A 12,759-nucleotide genomic window follows, 5' to 3' on the forward strand; every position below is an offset into this window, starting at 1 on the left:
ACATTATTTTGCCAACAAAGGTCCATATAGTCAATGCTATGGTTTTTCCAGTAGTCATGTATGGATGTGAGCTGGACTATAAAGAAAGCTGAGCACTGAAGAGTTGATGCTTTTGAGCCGCGGTGTTGGAGAAGACTCTTGAGGGTCCCTTGAACTGCAAGGAGATCAAATCACTCCATCCTAAAGGAAATTAGTCCTGAATATTCATTGGAAGGATTGATGTTGAAGTTGAAGCTCCAATCCTTTGGCCATCTGATGCGAAGAACTGACTCATTTGAAAAGACCCTGATACTGGGAAAGATTGAAGGTGGGAGCAGAAGGAGATGACAGAGGATGAGATGATTGGATGGCATCACCGACTCAACAGACATGAGTTTGAGTAAACTCCAAAAGTTGGTGATGGACAGGGAGGCCTGGTGTGCTGCAGTACATGGGTTCCCAAAGAGTCGGACATGGCTGAGAGTCTGAACTGAACTGAAATGCTTCATGATATTTCTATATAATGCTTTCAGAGCATGTAGAAACTGTAGCAGTATTCTTTCTTTAATTTGATATTAATATTTTTTGTCATTCTTAATCACTTGTTGGAAGTTTATCAATTTTATTGATCTTTCAAAAAATACTAGTTTCTTATTATATTGATCTTTTCCCCTGTAGTTTTCCTGTTTTCTTATTGCCTTCCATTTTAATCTTTATTATTTCTTTTCTTCTGCTTATTTGGGGTTTTATTTACCCCCTCCCCCTTTCCCAATTTTTTATGTATGAGATTAAATAATAGATTTCATAGATTTTTAAGTTTCTAATAGAACATTTTAATAAAATAAAATTTCCCTCTAAATACTTTACCTGTTTTCCCATAGATTTTTGTATGTTGTGTTTTCATTTTCATTTAGTTAAAATAGTTCTCTAATTTTTTAAGGGAGTTTTAAAAAAACATTTCTTATATTTGGTACTTTTTCAGAAATATGTTTTTTATTGATTTCTAGCTTACTTTCTGGAGAAGGCAATGGCAACCCACTCCAGTACTCTTGCCTGGAAAGTCCCATGGATGGAGGAGCCTGGTAGGCTGCAGTCCATGGGGTCGCAAACAGTTGGACATGACTGAGCGACTTCACTTTCACTTTTCACTTTCATGCACTGGAGAAGGAAATGGCAACCCACTCCAGTGTTCTTGCCTGGAGAATGCCAGGGATGGGGGAGCCTGGTGGGCTGCCGTCTATGGGGTCGCACAGAGTCAGACATGACTGAAGTGACTTAGCAGTAGCAGTAGCAGCTTACTTTCAATATGGTTATATTTTATACCTTTAAACTTCACTATGCTTTGTCTTATTGTTCAGAACATGATTTATCCTGGTGAATGTTTCATTTGCAGTTGAAAAGAATGTGTTTTCTGCTTTTGTGTGGAATATTGTACAATGTCAACTAGCAAATTTTTAAAAGCCTTTCAAGTAAAAAAAATCAAGTATAAAATAGTTTCAAGTATTTTATAGCTTTATTAATTTTTTAATCATTCTATCAATTACTAAGCAAGTTAGACTCTTCAATAAAAAAAAAAAATCAGAGACTTTAAAGCCATAGCAACAGAAACTATTAAAAATGAATATACAGAGAAAAGAATTCCCCAAAAGTGGAAGAAATGTAGGGGCAAAGAAACATCTTTTGAAATCATAATGCCTGAAGTATTTTCCAATTGATGAAAACTAAAACAACAGATATCCAAGATGTTCAGTGGATCCTAAGCAGAAGAACCACAAGACAAAAAACACAAAAAGACACATTATAATCATATGTGATAAATAAAAATGTGATAAAGAACCAATTTTAAAAGCAGCCAGACACAATGGAGTATTACTCAGCCATTAAAAAGAATACATTTGAATCAGTTCTAATGAGGTGGATGAAACTGGAGCCTATTATACAGAGTGAAGTAAGCCAGAAAGAAAAACACCGATACAGTATACTAACGCATATATATGGAATTTAGAAAGATGGTAACAATAACCCTGTGTACGAGACAGCAAAAGAGACACTGATGTATAGAACAGTCTTATGGACTCTGTGAGAGAGGGAGAGGGTGGGAAGATTTGGGAGAATGGCATTGAAACATGTAAAATATCATGTATGAAACAAGTAGCCAATCCAGGTTCGATGCACGATACTGGATGCTTGGGGCTGGTGCACTGGGACGACCCAGAGGGATGGAATGGGGAGGGAGGAGGGAGGAGGGTTCAGGATGGGGAACACATGTATACCTGTGGTGGATTCATTTTGATATTTGGCAAAACTAATACAATTATGTAAAGTTTAAAAATAAATAAAATTAAAAAAATAATAAATAAAAAATAAATACAGAGGCATGTACAAATAGAAATAAAATATTATGCATCAAAAAAAAAAAAAAGCAGCCAGAGATACAAGACACAATTTGAACACAGAAACAAAGAAAAGAATGGTAGCATATTTTTCATTTGAAGTCACGAAGGCCATTAGAAAATGGAATGGCATATTTGAAATGTTGGGGATAAAATGTCAATCCAAAATTTTATATCCAGAAAAAGTATCTTTTAAATATGCAGAGAAAATAAAAATTTTAGGATCAACAAGAGCTAAGAGAATTTATTACTGAAGACATGCTAAAAGAAGCGTTAAAAGAACTTATACAACAAAAGGGAAATTTTGCCAGATGGATATGTGGACCTGGAAAAAAGAATGTCTAGAGCTCCAAATGGTAAACCTGTGTGTAAATATGAAAGGCACTTCTTTCCTTATTTTTAAATTTCTTTAAAAGATGACTGTTAAAAGAAAAAGCAATAGCCTTGTATTTATTGTGGGATTTATAAACTATTCAGAAGTAAAATATGTGATAACAATGCACAAAGATAGGATGAAAGTAAACTGTTGTAAGATTTTTACACTATATGTGAAAGGTGGTAATATAATGTGAAGGCAAACTTTAATAAGTTGAAGATAGTTGTTGTAAATTGATACTAAGAAATTTTTAGTTCAGATATTTTACATTATTTCTAGAATTTCAATATTTTTTTTGTATATTTCAAGTATAGCAGCCATATTTATCCTCCCATTCATGTTTTCTTTTCCTTCCTTGAATATATTTTACAATTTGTGAACAGAGTGGTACTGAGACCAAGATTCAAGGTTGCCCTTAATAGAGCCCCTCAGTTTTCTCTCTGTGAAACTGCCTGCTTTCTTGTACTTCATCCCACAGTTCTAGCTTTCTCGGCTGCCTGGACTCCATCTTTATCTTTTACACACCACCATACTGCCGAAGAATTGATGCTTTTGAACTGTGGTATTGGAGAAGACTCTTGAGAGTCTCTTGAACTGCAAGGAGATCCAACCGGTCCATTCTGAAGGAGATCAGCCCTGGGATTTCTTTGGAGGGAATGATGCTGAAGCTGAAACTCCAATACTTTGGCCACCTCATGGGAAGAGTTGACTCATTGGAAAAGACCCTGATGCTGGGAGGGATTGGGGGCAGGAGGAGAAGGGGATGACAGAGGATGAGATGGCTGGATGGCATCACTGACTCGATGGACGTGAGTTTGGGTGAACTCCAGGAGTTGGTGATGGACAGGGAGGCCTGGTGTGCTGCGATCACGGGTTCGCAAAGAGTCGGATGCGACTAAGTGACTGAACTACTGAACTGAACTGAATTGGTCATACAGCAGAGCTCTGTTTGGGCTGATCCTCTCCATGACTTGAACTGAATCTGCCTCTGGTCAGTTGGCTAGAGTAGTCAGAAGATTCACCTTGTTCTCTTTCTCTCTGGGGTCACAATCCAGTGCTGGCTGTTGTCCATTGTCTGAAGGCCACTGTTTCCTATATTTTGTCCATTAGTACAGTTGTTTATGATAAGAGGTCAATTCAAATGGCATATGATCTTTCATAGGACGTCAGATCAGATCAGATCAGATCAGTTGCTCAGTCGTGTCCGACTCTTTGCGACCCCATGAATCACAGCACACCAGGCCTCCCTGTCCATCACAAACTCCCAGAGTTCACCCAGACTCACGTCCATTGAATCAGTGATGCCATCCAGCCATCTCATCCTCTGTCGTCCCCTTCTCCTCCTGCCCCCAATCCCTCCCAGCATCAGAGTCTTTTCCAATGAGTCAACTCTTTGCATCAGGTGGCCAAAGTACTGGACTTTCAGCTTTAGCATCATTCCTTCCAAAGAAATCCCAGGGCTGATCTCCTTCAGAATGGACTGGTTGGACCTCCTTGCAGTCCAAGCAACTCTCAAGAGTCTTCTCCAACACCACAGTTCAAAAGCATCAATTCTTCGGCGCTCAGTCTTCTTCACAGTCCAACTCTCACATCCATACATGACCACAGGAAAAACCATGGCCTTGACTAGACTAACCTTTGTTGGCAAAGTAATGTCTCTGCTTTTGAATATGCTATCTAGGTTGGTCATAACTTTCCTTCCAAGGAGTAAGCGTCTTTTAATTTCATGGCTGCAGTCACCATCTGCAGTGATTTTGGAGCCCAGAAAAATAAAGTCTGACACTGTTTCAACTGTTTCCCCATCTATTTGCCATGAAGTGATGGGACCGGATGCCATGATCTTTGTTTACTGAATGTTGAGCTTTAAGCCAATTTTTTCACTCTCCACTTTCACTTTCATCAAGAGGCTTTTGAGTTCCTCTTCACTTTCTGCCATAAGGGTGGTGTCGTGTGGATTCCCCCAAAGATCCTGTGTCCCCTCCCACAGTGGAGTGTGTTAGTTGTCATCTCTTTGTTCGCTCAAAGCTCTGTGTTTGCACTCTGCAATTGCACACTGTGTTTTAACTTCTAAGTCACGGACCCACCTCTCCTGGTCTCTAAATAGCTTGAAAACAATGGTTATCTTACTCATCTTTGTGTTTTAACATCCAGCATAATATCTACACAGAAATGATTCTCAAAAAATACTTATTCAAGCTTTCTATTCTTGTGATTCACTTCCCCTGGTTTTTGGAAGATATTAAGTAACAAAAACCACACGTATATCAGGGATGGCAGATTAGGGCATGTCTTGCCCTTTCCCCTATCAGAGCCCCATGAAGGTATCATCAGTCACCAGGGTTCTGCTTTCATCTGAGCCCAAATGTGGCTCTGAATTCCCTCCTAACATGATTTCAGATATCTCTTACCAGTAAACATATGTTTACTCTGATGCCAAAGCTTATTTGTCATTCATGAATTAGTATTATGTTTTATTTTATTCATTTAGTGAACATTTATATGGTACTTATGTGCTAGCATCATTCTAAGCACTTTAAAATATTAAGTATTTCATTCTATTACATTTGTATGATATTGGAACTTTATTATCTCCATTTTACAGATTAGGAAAATGCGGCACAGAAAGGTTAGGCCACTTAATGCAAAGTCGTATGGGTAGTAAGTAGTGAGTGCAGATTCCTTTCTAGCGAATCTGGCTTGATGTCTGTGCTTTTCACTGTTCCTTTATGCTGCCCCTGCCATGACCTCAACCAGCCAACATGTGTCTCTTTAGCAAGACTCTAAGAAGGTAGTTATCTCTTTTCTGACAAGCAGTAGTAAGAGACAGGCTGAAATAGATGGGGCATGGAGTTAAAGGTACCTTGGGCCTCTTAGAACACAAGGGAGCAATACCACTGTTCCTCTTGATTTATTCACTTAACAAATACCTATTCTGCCCTTTCTATGTTCCAGGCACTGCTGGAAAGGAAAGCGAACGTGAAGCCAAGTGAAGCACAAAATAGTTACAGATGCCAGGGTGTCACCTCAGACACATCAACAGTCAAGGTTTATGAGATCTCAACTTAATTCCAAGAGCTTCCAGCTAGAACAACAGATACGGTTTATGCCCTGCACAGGATTTTTTTGGAAACTGGAATTGCAAACGTGCAGAACTACAGCCAGGAGGCATTGGGAAAAGCAGGAGATGACCTCCACCCTCATTTTCTAATATCCACTGACTGTCAGCCATGCACCCTTGTTCAAAGTGCCTCCCCACCCTTGTGCAGCTGTTTTCTAGGGTCCCCCACAGACTAGAGCAGAGAAACAGCCAGAGAGCAGAGCAGTAAAGGAGTCCAATACTGGATGTAGCACTTTTGTCAGAAAAGACAGGTAATTTATGAAACGTATATAATAGAGTGAGCAATCATTCTCTTATTCTCCTTGTTTGTTTTCTTGTGTTTGTTTGCTTTAAAAGCTAATTGCCCCAAAGGAATAGAGTACAATGATTCTGAAGGAATTTTATTCCTCCATTTAAGAGGATATCTTGGTTTTATCATGAGACACTAGAACTCAGGGCAAAAAGAGGTAGGGAATGTCTTGCACTAGCGTTTTGAGAATTGGCTAATCAACTTGACCTTTGCCCACAAGCCCCCTGGGTAATCCATAGAATTCAACAAAAATGCTGAATACATGTTTAATTATTAACATGGTAATTACCCAGGCTGACTGTGTGTACGCCATATGTTTTTGTCATTGCCCAAGGTTATCCAGGGAGCTTGCCAGTGGCTCAGTGGCAAAGAATCAGCCTGCCAAGACAGAAGACACAAGAGAGGCAGATTTGATCCCGGGTCAGGAAGATCCCCTAGAGTAGGAAATGGCAACCAATCCCAGTATTCTTGCCTGGAAAATTCCATGGACAGAGGAGCCTGGCAGGCTACCATCCATGGGGTCGCAAAGAGTCAGGATACAACACAGGACGTGACTGAGTATGCAGGCCCACTAGGTCATCCATCCTATGCTCTGGTGAGGTGGCTAGGAAAAACTTTCATTCAGATACTTCGGAAAAATCTCATCTACAGGGATTCCACCTCTCACTTCAAAGCCTACTAGACACTATGTTTCTCAGTGGCCCTGAAGCAAAACATTGTCAGAACATACATTTTCAATGGGTTGCTAGAAAGATATAAACATCTGAACGCAGAGTTCCAAAGAATAGCAAGAAGAGATAAGAAAGACTTCTTCAGTGATCAATGCAAAGAAATAGAGGAAAACAACAGAATGGGAAAGACTAGAGATCTCTTCAAGAAAATCAGAGATACCAAAGGAACATTTCATGCAAAGATGGGCTCGATAAAGGACAGAAATGGTATGGACCTAACAGAAGCAGAAGATATTCAGAAGAGATGGCAAGAATACACAGAAGAACTAAACAGAAAAGATCTTCATGACCCAGATAATTACGATGGTGTGATAACTCACCTAGAGCCAGACATCCTGGAATGTGAAGTCAAGTGGGCCTTAGAAAGCATCACTACGAACAAAGCTAGTGGAGGTGATGGAATTCCAGTTGAGCTATTCCAAATCCTGAAAGATGATGCTGTGAAAGTGCTGCACTCAATATGCCAGCAAATTTGGAAAACTCAGCAGTGGCCACAGGACTGGAAAAGGTCAGTTTTCATTCCAATCCCAAAGAAAGGCAATGCCAAAGAATGCTCAAACTACCACCCAATTGCACTCATCTCACATGCTAGAAAAGTAATGCTCAAAATTCTCCAAGCCAGGCTTCAGCAATATGTGAACTGTGAACTTTCTGATGTTCAAGCAGGTTTTAGAAAAGGCAGAGGAACCAGAGATCAAATTGCCAACATCCACTGGATCATGGAAAAAGCAAGAGAGTTCCAGAAAAACATCTATTTCTGCTTTATTGACTATGCCAAAGCCTTTGACTGTGTGGATCACAATAAACTGTGGAAAATTCTGAAAGAGATGGGAATACTAGACCACCTGATCTGCCTCTTGAGAAATCAGGTCAGGAAGCAACAGTTAGAACTGGACATGGAACAACAGACTGGTTCCAAATAGGAAAAGGAGTATGTCAAGGCTGTATATTGTCACCCTGTTTATTTAACTTATATGCAGAGTACATCATGAGAAACGCTGGACTGGAAGAAACACAAGCTGGAATCAAGATTGCCAGGAGAAATATCAATAACCTCAGATATGCAAATGACACCACCCTTATGGCAGAAAGTGAAGAGGAACTCAAAAGCCTCTTGATGAAAGTGAAAGTGGAGAGTGAAAAAGTTGGCTTAAAGCTCAACATTCAGAAAATGAAGATCATGGCATCCAGTCCCATCACTTCATGGCAAATAGATGGGGAAACAGTTGAAACAGTGTCAGACTTTATTTTTCTGGGCTCCAAAATCACTGCAGATGGTGACTGCAGCCATGAAATTAAAAGACGCTTACTCCTTGGAAGGAAAGTTATGACCAACCTAGATAGCATATTCAAAAGCAGAGACATTACTTTGCCAACAAAGGTTAGTCTAGTCAAGGCTATGGTTTTTCCTGTGGTCATGTATGGATGTGAGAGTTGGACTGTGAAGAAGGCTGAGCACCGAAGAATTGATGCTTTTGAACTGTGGTATTGGAGAAGACTCTTGAGAGTCCCTTGGACTGCAAGGAGGTCCAACCAGTCCATTCTGAAGGAGATCAGCCCTGGGATTTCTTTGGAAGGAATGATGCTAAAGCTGAAACTCCAGTACTTTGGCCACCTGATGCGAAGAGTTGACTCATTGGAAAAGACTCTGATGCTGGGAGGGATTGGGGGCAAGAGGACAAGGGGATGACAGAGGATGAGATGGCTGGATGGCATCACTGACTCGATGGACGTGAGTCTGGGTGAACTCCAGGAGTTTGTGTTGGACAGGGAGGCCAGGTGTGCTGCGATTCATGGAGTCGCAAAGAGTCGGACATGACTGAGTGACTGTTCTGATCTGATCTGAGACTTCTCCTTGTTTTCCTGTGATACAGAGAGCTGCCCAAGTGCACATGCCTTCTGGAGTCCAGGAGACTCGGTGGGTGCAGTCTCCAATGAAAGAACATTAGACCCTTCCTTACTTTCCCATGGGAAGTGGACTATGGAATGCAATGGAAGTAGAGGGACCATCCATCAACCCCATTAGGTATCAAATACTGGCTTTGAGTCTGGAATGGAACTCTAGATTTCATGCTTCTAGATTCCTAGGCAATTGGTTGGATTTTGAGTAAGCTATGCCTTACCCACAGTTCAAAAGCATCAATTTTTTTTGAACTGTGGTGGTGAAGAAGACTCTTGAGAGTCCCTTGGACTGCAAGGAGATCAAACCAGTCCATCCTAAAGGAAATCAATCCTGAATATACATTGGAAGGACTGATGCTGAAGCTGAAGCTCCAATACTTTGACCACCTAATGCAAAGAACTGACTCATTAGAAAAGACCCTGATGCTGGGAAAGATGAAAGGCAGGAGGAGAAGGGGACAACAGAGGATGAGATGGTTGGATGGCACCACCAAGTCAATGGACATGAGTTTGAGTAGGCTCTGTGAGTTGGTGATGGACAGGGAAGCCTGGCATGCTGCAGTCCTTGGGGTTGCACAGAGTTGGACGCGACTGAGTGACTGAACAACAAATGACTTACCCAGCTCTATCTATTCAAACAACAAATGAAACGTTAGGAGTGAATATATATTTATATATGTGTATAGATAGGGTTATTGGGATCTAAGTAAAACAAAACCAGGTTTTACAATTTTTTGTGTGCTTTGTCATTCAGTTGTGACTGACTTTTTGTGACCCCCATGGACTGTAGCCCACCAGGCTCTTCTGTCCATGGAGATTCTCTAGGCAAGAATAATGGCACATGTTGCCATTTCCTCCTCCAGGGGATCCTCCCAACCCAGGGATTGAGTCCAGGTCTCCCACATTGCAGCCAGATTCTGTACTGTCTGAGCCACCAGGGAAGCCTAAGAATCCTGGAGTGGGTAGTCTATCCCTTGTCCAGGGGATATTCCTGACCCAGGGATGGAACCAGAGTATCCTGCATTGCAGGTGGATTCTTTACCAGCTGAGCTACCAGGGAAGCCCTTTAGGTTTTTTTTGGGTAAAACATACATGGGGTAAGACAAAACAAAAATAAGAAGGACAAAATGATGTGGAAATTAGGTTACCCACTAGAAATCAATCCCTGATATTAGTTCTCTAGGTCAGGGAAAATTTGCCAACTGTGAGTTTTGTATAATTGGTAATTTTTGCTCAGACAAGCATCTAGGCATATATGAAATGTAATCTATATATTAGCATGTTTTCATTTTCTACAAATATATATGGCCCTTGTTGGGGAAGGTGATGGTAGGGCTTCTTAGATAGAACTGCTGGTCAAGGAGTTGTCCTACTTGAAAACCTATTACATAGTTCAAATTTCATAATTTGGTCAGGAGGATAGTACGGGGGATCTTCCCATTTGGCTCGATGGTAAAGAATCGCCTGCCAATGCTGGAGATGCAGGAGACTGAGATTAGATCCCTGGCTCGGGAAGATCCCCTGGAGAAGGAAATGGCCACCCGGTCTAGTATTCTTGCCTGGAGAATTCCATGGACAGAGGAGCCTGGGGGTCTATAGTCCATGGGGTCACGAAAAGTCGATCGTGACTGAGCATGCATGCTCCACCACAGAAAGGCTTGAAATAAGTATTTTGTGATTCTTATAGGCATCATGCAGAGAATTTTATGCACATAGGATCCACTATGTAATTTGTGGGGCCCAGTGTAAAGTAAAGCATTCAGGTCCCCTTGTTCAAAAATGAAGAATTTCAAGAGAAAACAGCAGAGTACCACATCAAGCCAGGGGTCTGCTAACACGGTGTGTTGTTTGGGCTGCCCGTAAAGTGGGCCCCGTATATACATTTTCAAATTTATCCATAAACAAACCTCAGGATGGATATATCATTGCCTTCATTTTGTAGATGGAAAATCAAGATTTAGAAGTTTCTCTCCTCAGTGTCCTTTCCAGCATATTTACCTGTAAGGATATCATGGTTTGAAAACCACATCCATACCGAAACAACAGTAGCTCCCCAAAGAAGGGAAAGAATTGACCCTCTATTGGTCATCTGGACAATGTGAATTTTATATGTTAGAGCTGCTCCAACTTCCAGCTACCAGATGTCTGTAAAAATTCATAGCAGGCTATTAAATTTAGCAGATCCTGTCTTAATTAGATTAGCTTTTGCACAGCACGATGGCAGAGTGTCTCTCTGATGGAGGGTTTATAAAGATTTCTGGTGGGAATTCTTTATGGAAGATGGAGTCTTTTATCCACAGAGACTGACAAATAGAAGGGAAAAAAAAAAAAGCCCACCTCATAATAGTATAAGAATGTGGTCATGGTGTGTCGAAGCAGAAACATGGGTCTTTATTGCATTGATGTTTCCTTTTTATTTGGCCAAAGAACGAGGATGGCTGGGGATAAAGACGGAGGAGAGATGTTCAAAACAACCAGCTAAGAGAATAGCATAAGGGGGTGAAAAACTGCAAGCAAATCCTTGTCAAATCCTCCAATAAATCTAGCACAAAAAGAGTCCTCGGCACTCTCTTGCCTGTCAGTATGTGAGTTATTATTTTTTTTTTCCCAGCCAGGAAAGCAAACTGCACAGTTTGTCTTGAGCTGGTCTTTCGTGATTACACTCAGCATTTATTCTCTCTTCCCACTTAAGGTCCCTCAGAAAAGCTCACAGACACGAAACCAACAGCCCAAAGCCTGCTCTTTGCCGGGGCCTCTCAGTTCTGCTCCGGGTAGAGGCCCTAACATGAGCTGTTGTGTGGAAACATGACCTGTTTATCGACGTGAGAACAGAAGTGGTGATAGTTTTGAGAGCTGGGCCGCTCGTCTGGCACCTGGCGTGCAGGTTGCTCTAGAAGGAAGGCAGATGTGAGTCCTTTTAGTTGTCCTCTGATTCACCAGGTGAAAGGTCACGATGATGCAAAGACCTTGGTCCCTCAGCTGCAGAATCTGTAGAGGGAAACAGAGCACAGAGGTGGAGAGGGGAAATATGGTTTACACCTCACAAGCTCCCTGCTCTTGGGCAGGGGGCGAATTTGGTGTTTCCAACTCGAACCTGTGGAAGCAGGACGGGAGTGCTGGTGGCTGGTAAACAGACTGGCCCATCACTTGCTCAGAGGCAGGATGATCAGATTTACATCATACGCAGGCAGGGTTACTAGGCAACTGATTAAATAAACGAGCTGGTCCTACAAGCAAGCTCGCAATTAATTAACTTAACCATTTTCATTTCAGCTGTTTTCTTTCCTTGTCCGCCTCAACTTGCTTTGAGATACTGAAATGTGAGAGGCATGGGGGAGGCCGAGGGTCCGTGTTGCCTTCCACGGGAAATTCGAATTCCTCTTAGTGTTTCCCATGCATGGACTGGGAGAACCTGATCAGCAGGTAATTAGCCTTTTAAGCAAATAAGAAATCACACATGAAAAGGTGTAGAAGAATGCTGGGCATGTATTTATTCACAATCTGTCATTCTCCCTAATCATGCTAGTCACTGAGATGAACAAGATGCAAAATTTACACTGCAGGAAATCATTTCAATAGATTGTTTCCATGTAATCTAACAGGGAAGAATGAATCTGACTTCATATTGGACCTTCCTTTTACTTTAACCTTTGTATGCTATTGCTTTTGCTGCAAGAATGTTGCCCATAGCCTAAAACATGCAGGATAGCCTATTCACAAGGCTCAGAGTGTAACATTTTCTCATTCATGAGAGTGGATGCATGCCCAGTCCTGTCTGACTCTTAGAGACCTCATGGACCGTAGCCTGCCAGGCTCCTCTGTCCGTGGGATTTTTCAGGCAAGAATACTGGAGTGGGTTGCCATTTCTTCCTCCAGGGGATCTTTCCAAACCTGGGATTGAACCTGGGTCTCCTGCATCTCCTGCATTGCAGGCAGGTTCTTTACCTGTTGAGTCATTGGGGAAGCCTGTT

The 12,759-nt window shown here is 41.5% G+C and overlaps 1 long non-coding RNA gene across 1 annotated transcript; it reads right to left on the reverse strand.

Moving 5' to 3' along the window:
• Nucleotides 1-10,861: 10,861 nt before the first annotated feature.
• LOC123327846 lies at nucleotides 10,862-12,200 on the reverse strand. Its single transcript, XR_006542528.1, has 2 exons — nucleotides 11,883-12,200; nucleotides 10,862-11,776 (listed from the first exon to the last, which is right to left on the reverse strand). It is a non-coding gene; the product is annotated as an uncharacterized LOC123327846 (long non-coding RNA).
• Between the last annotated feature and the right edge of the window lie 559 nt (nucleotides 12,201-12,759).

Source organism: Bubalus bubalis, chromosome 10, assembly GCF_019923935.1.
Source record: "Bubalus bubalis isolate 160015118507 breed Murrah chromosome 10, NDDB_SH_1, whole genome shotgun sequence".
Taxonomy (NCBI): Eukaryota; Metazoa; Chordata; class Mammalia; order Artiodactyla; family Bovidae; genus Bubalus; species Bubalus bubalis.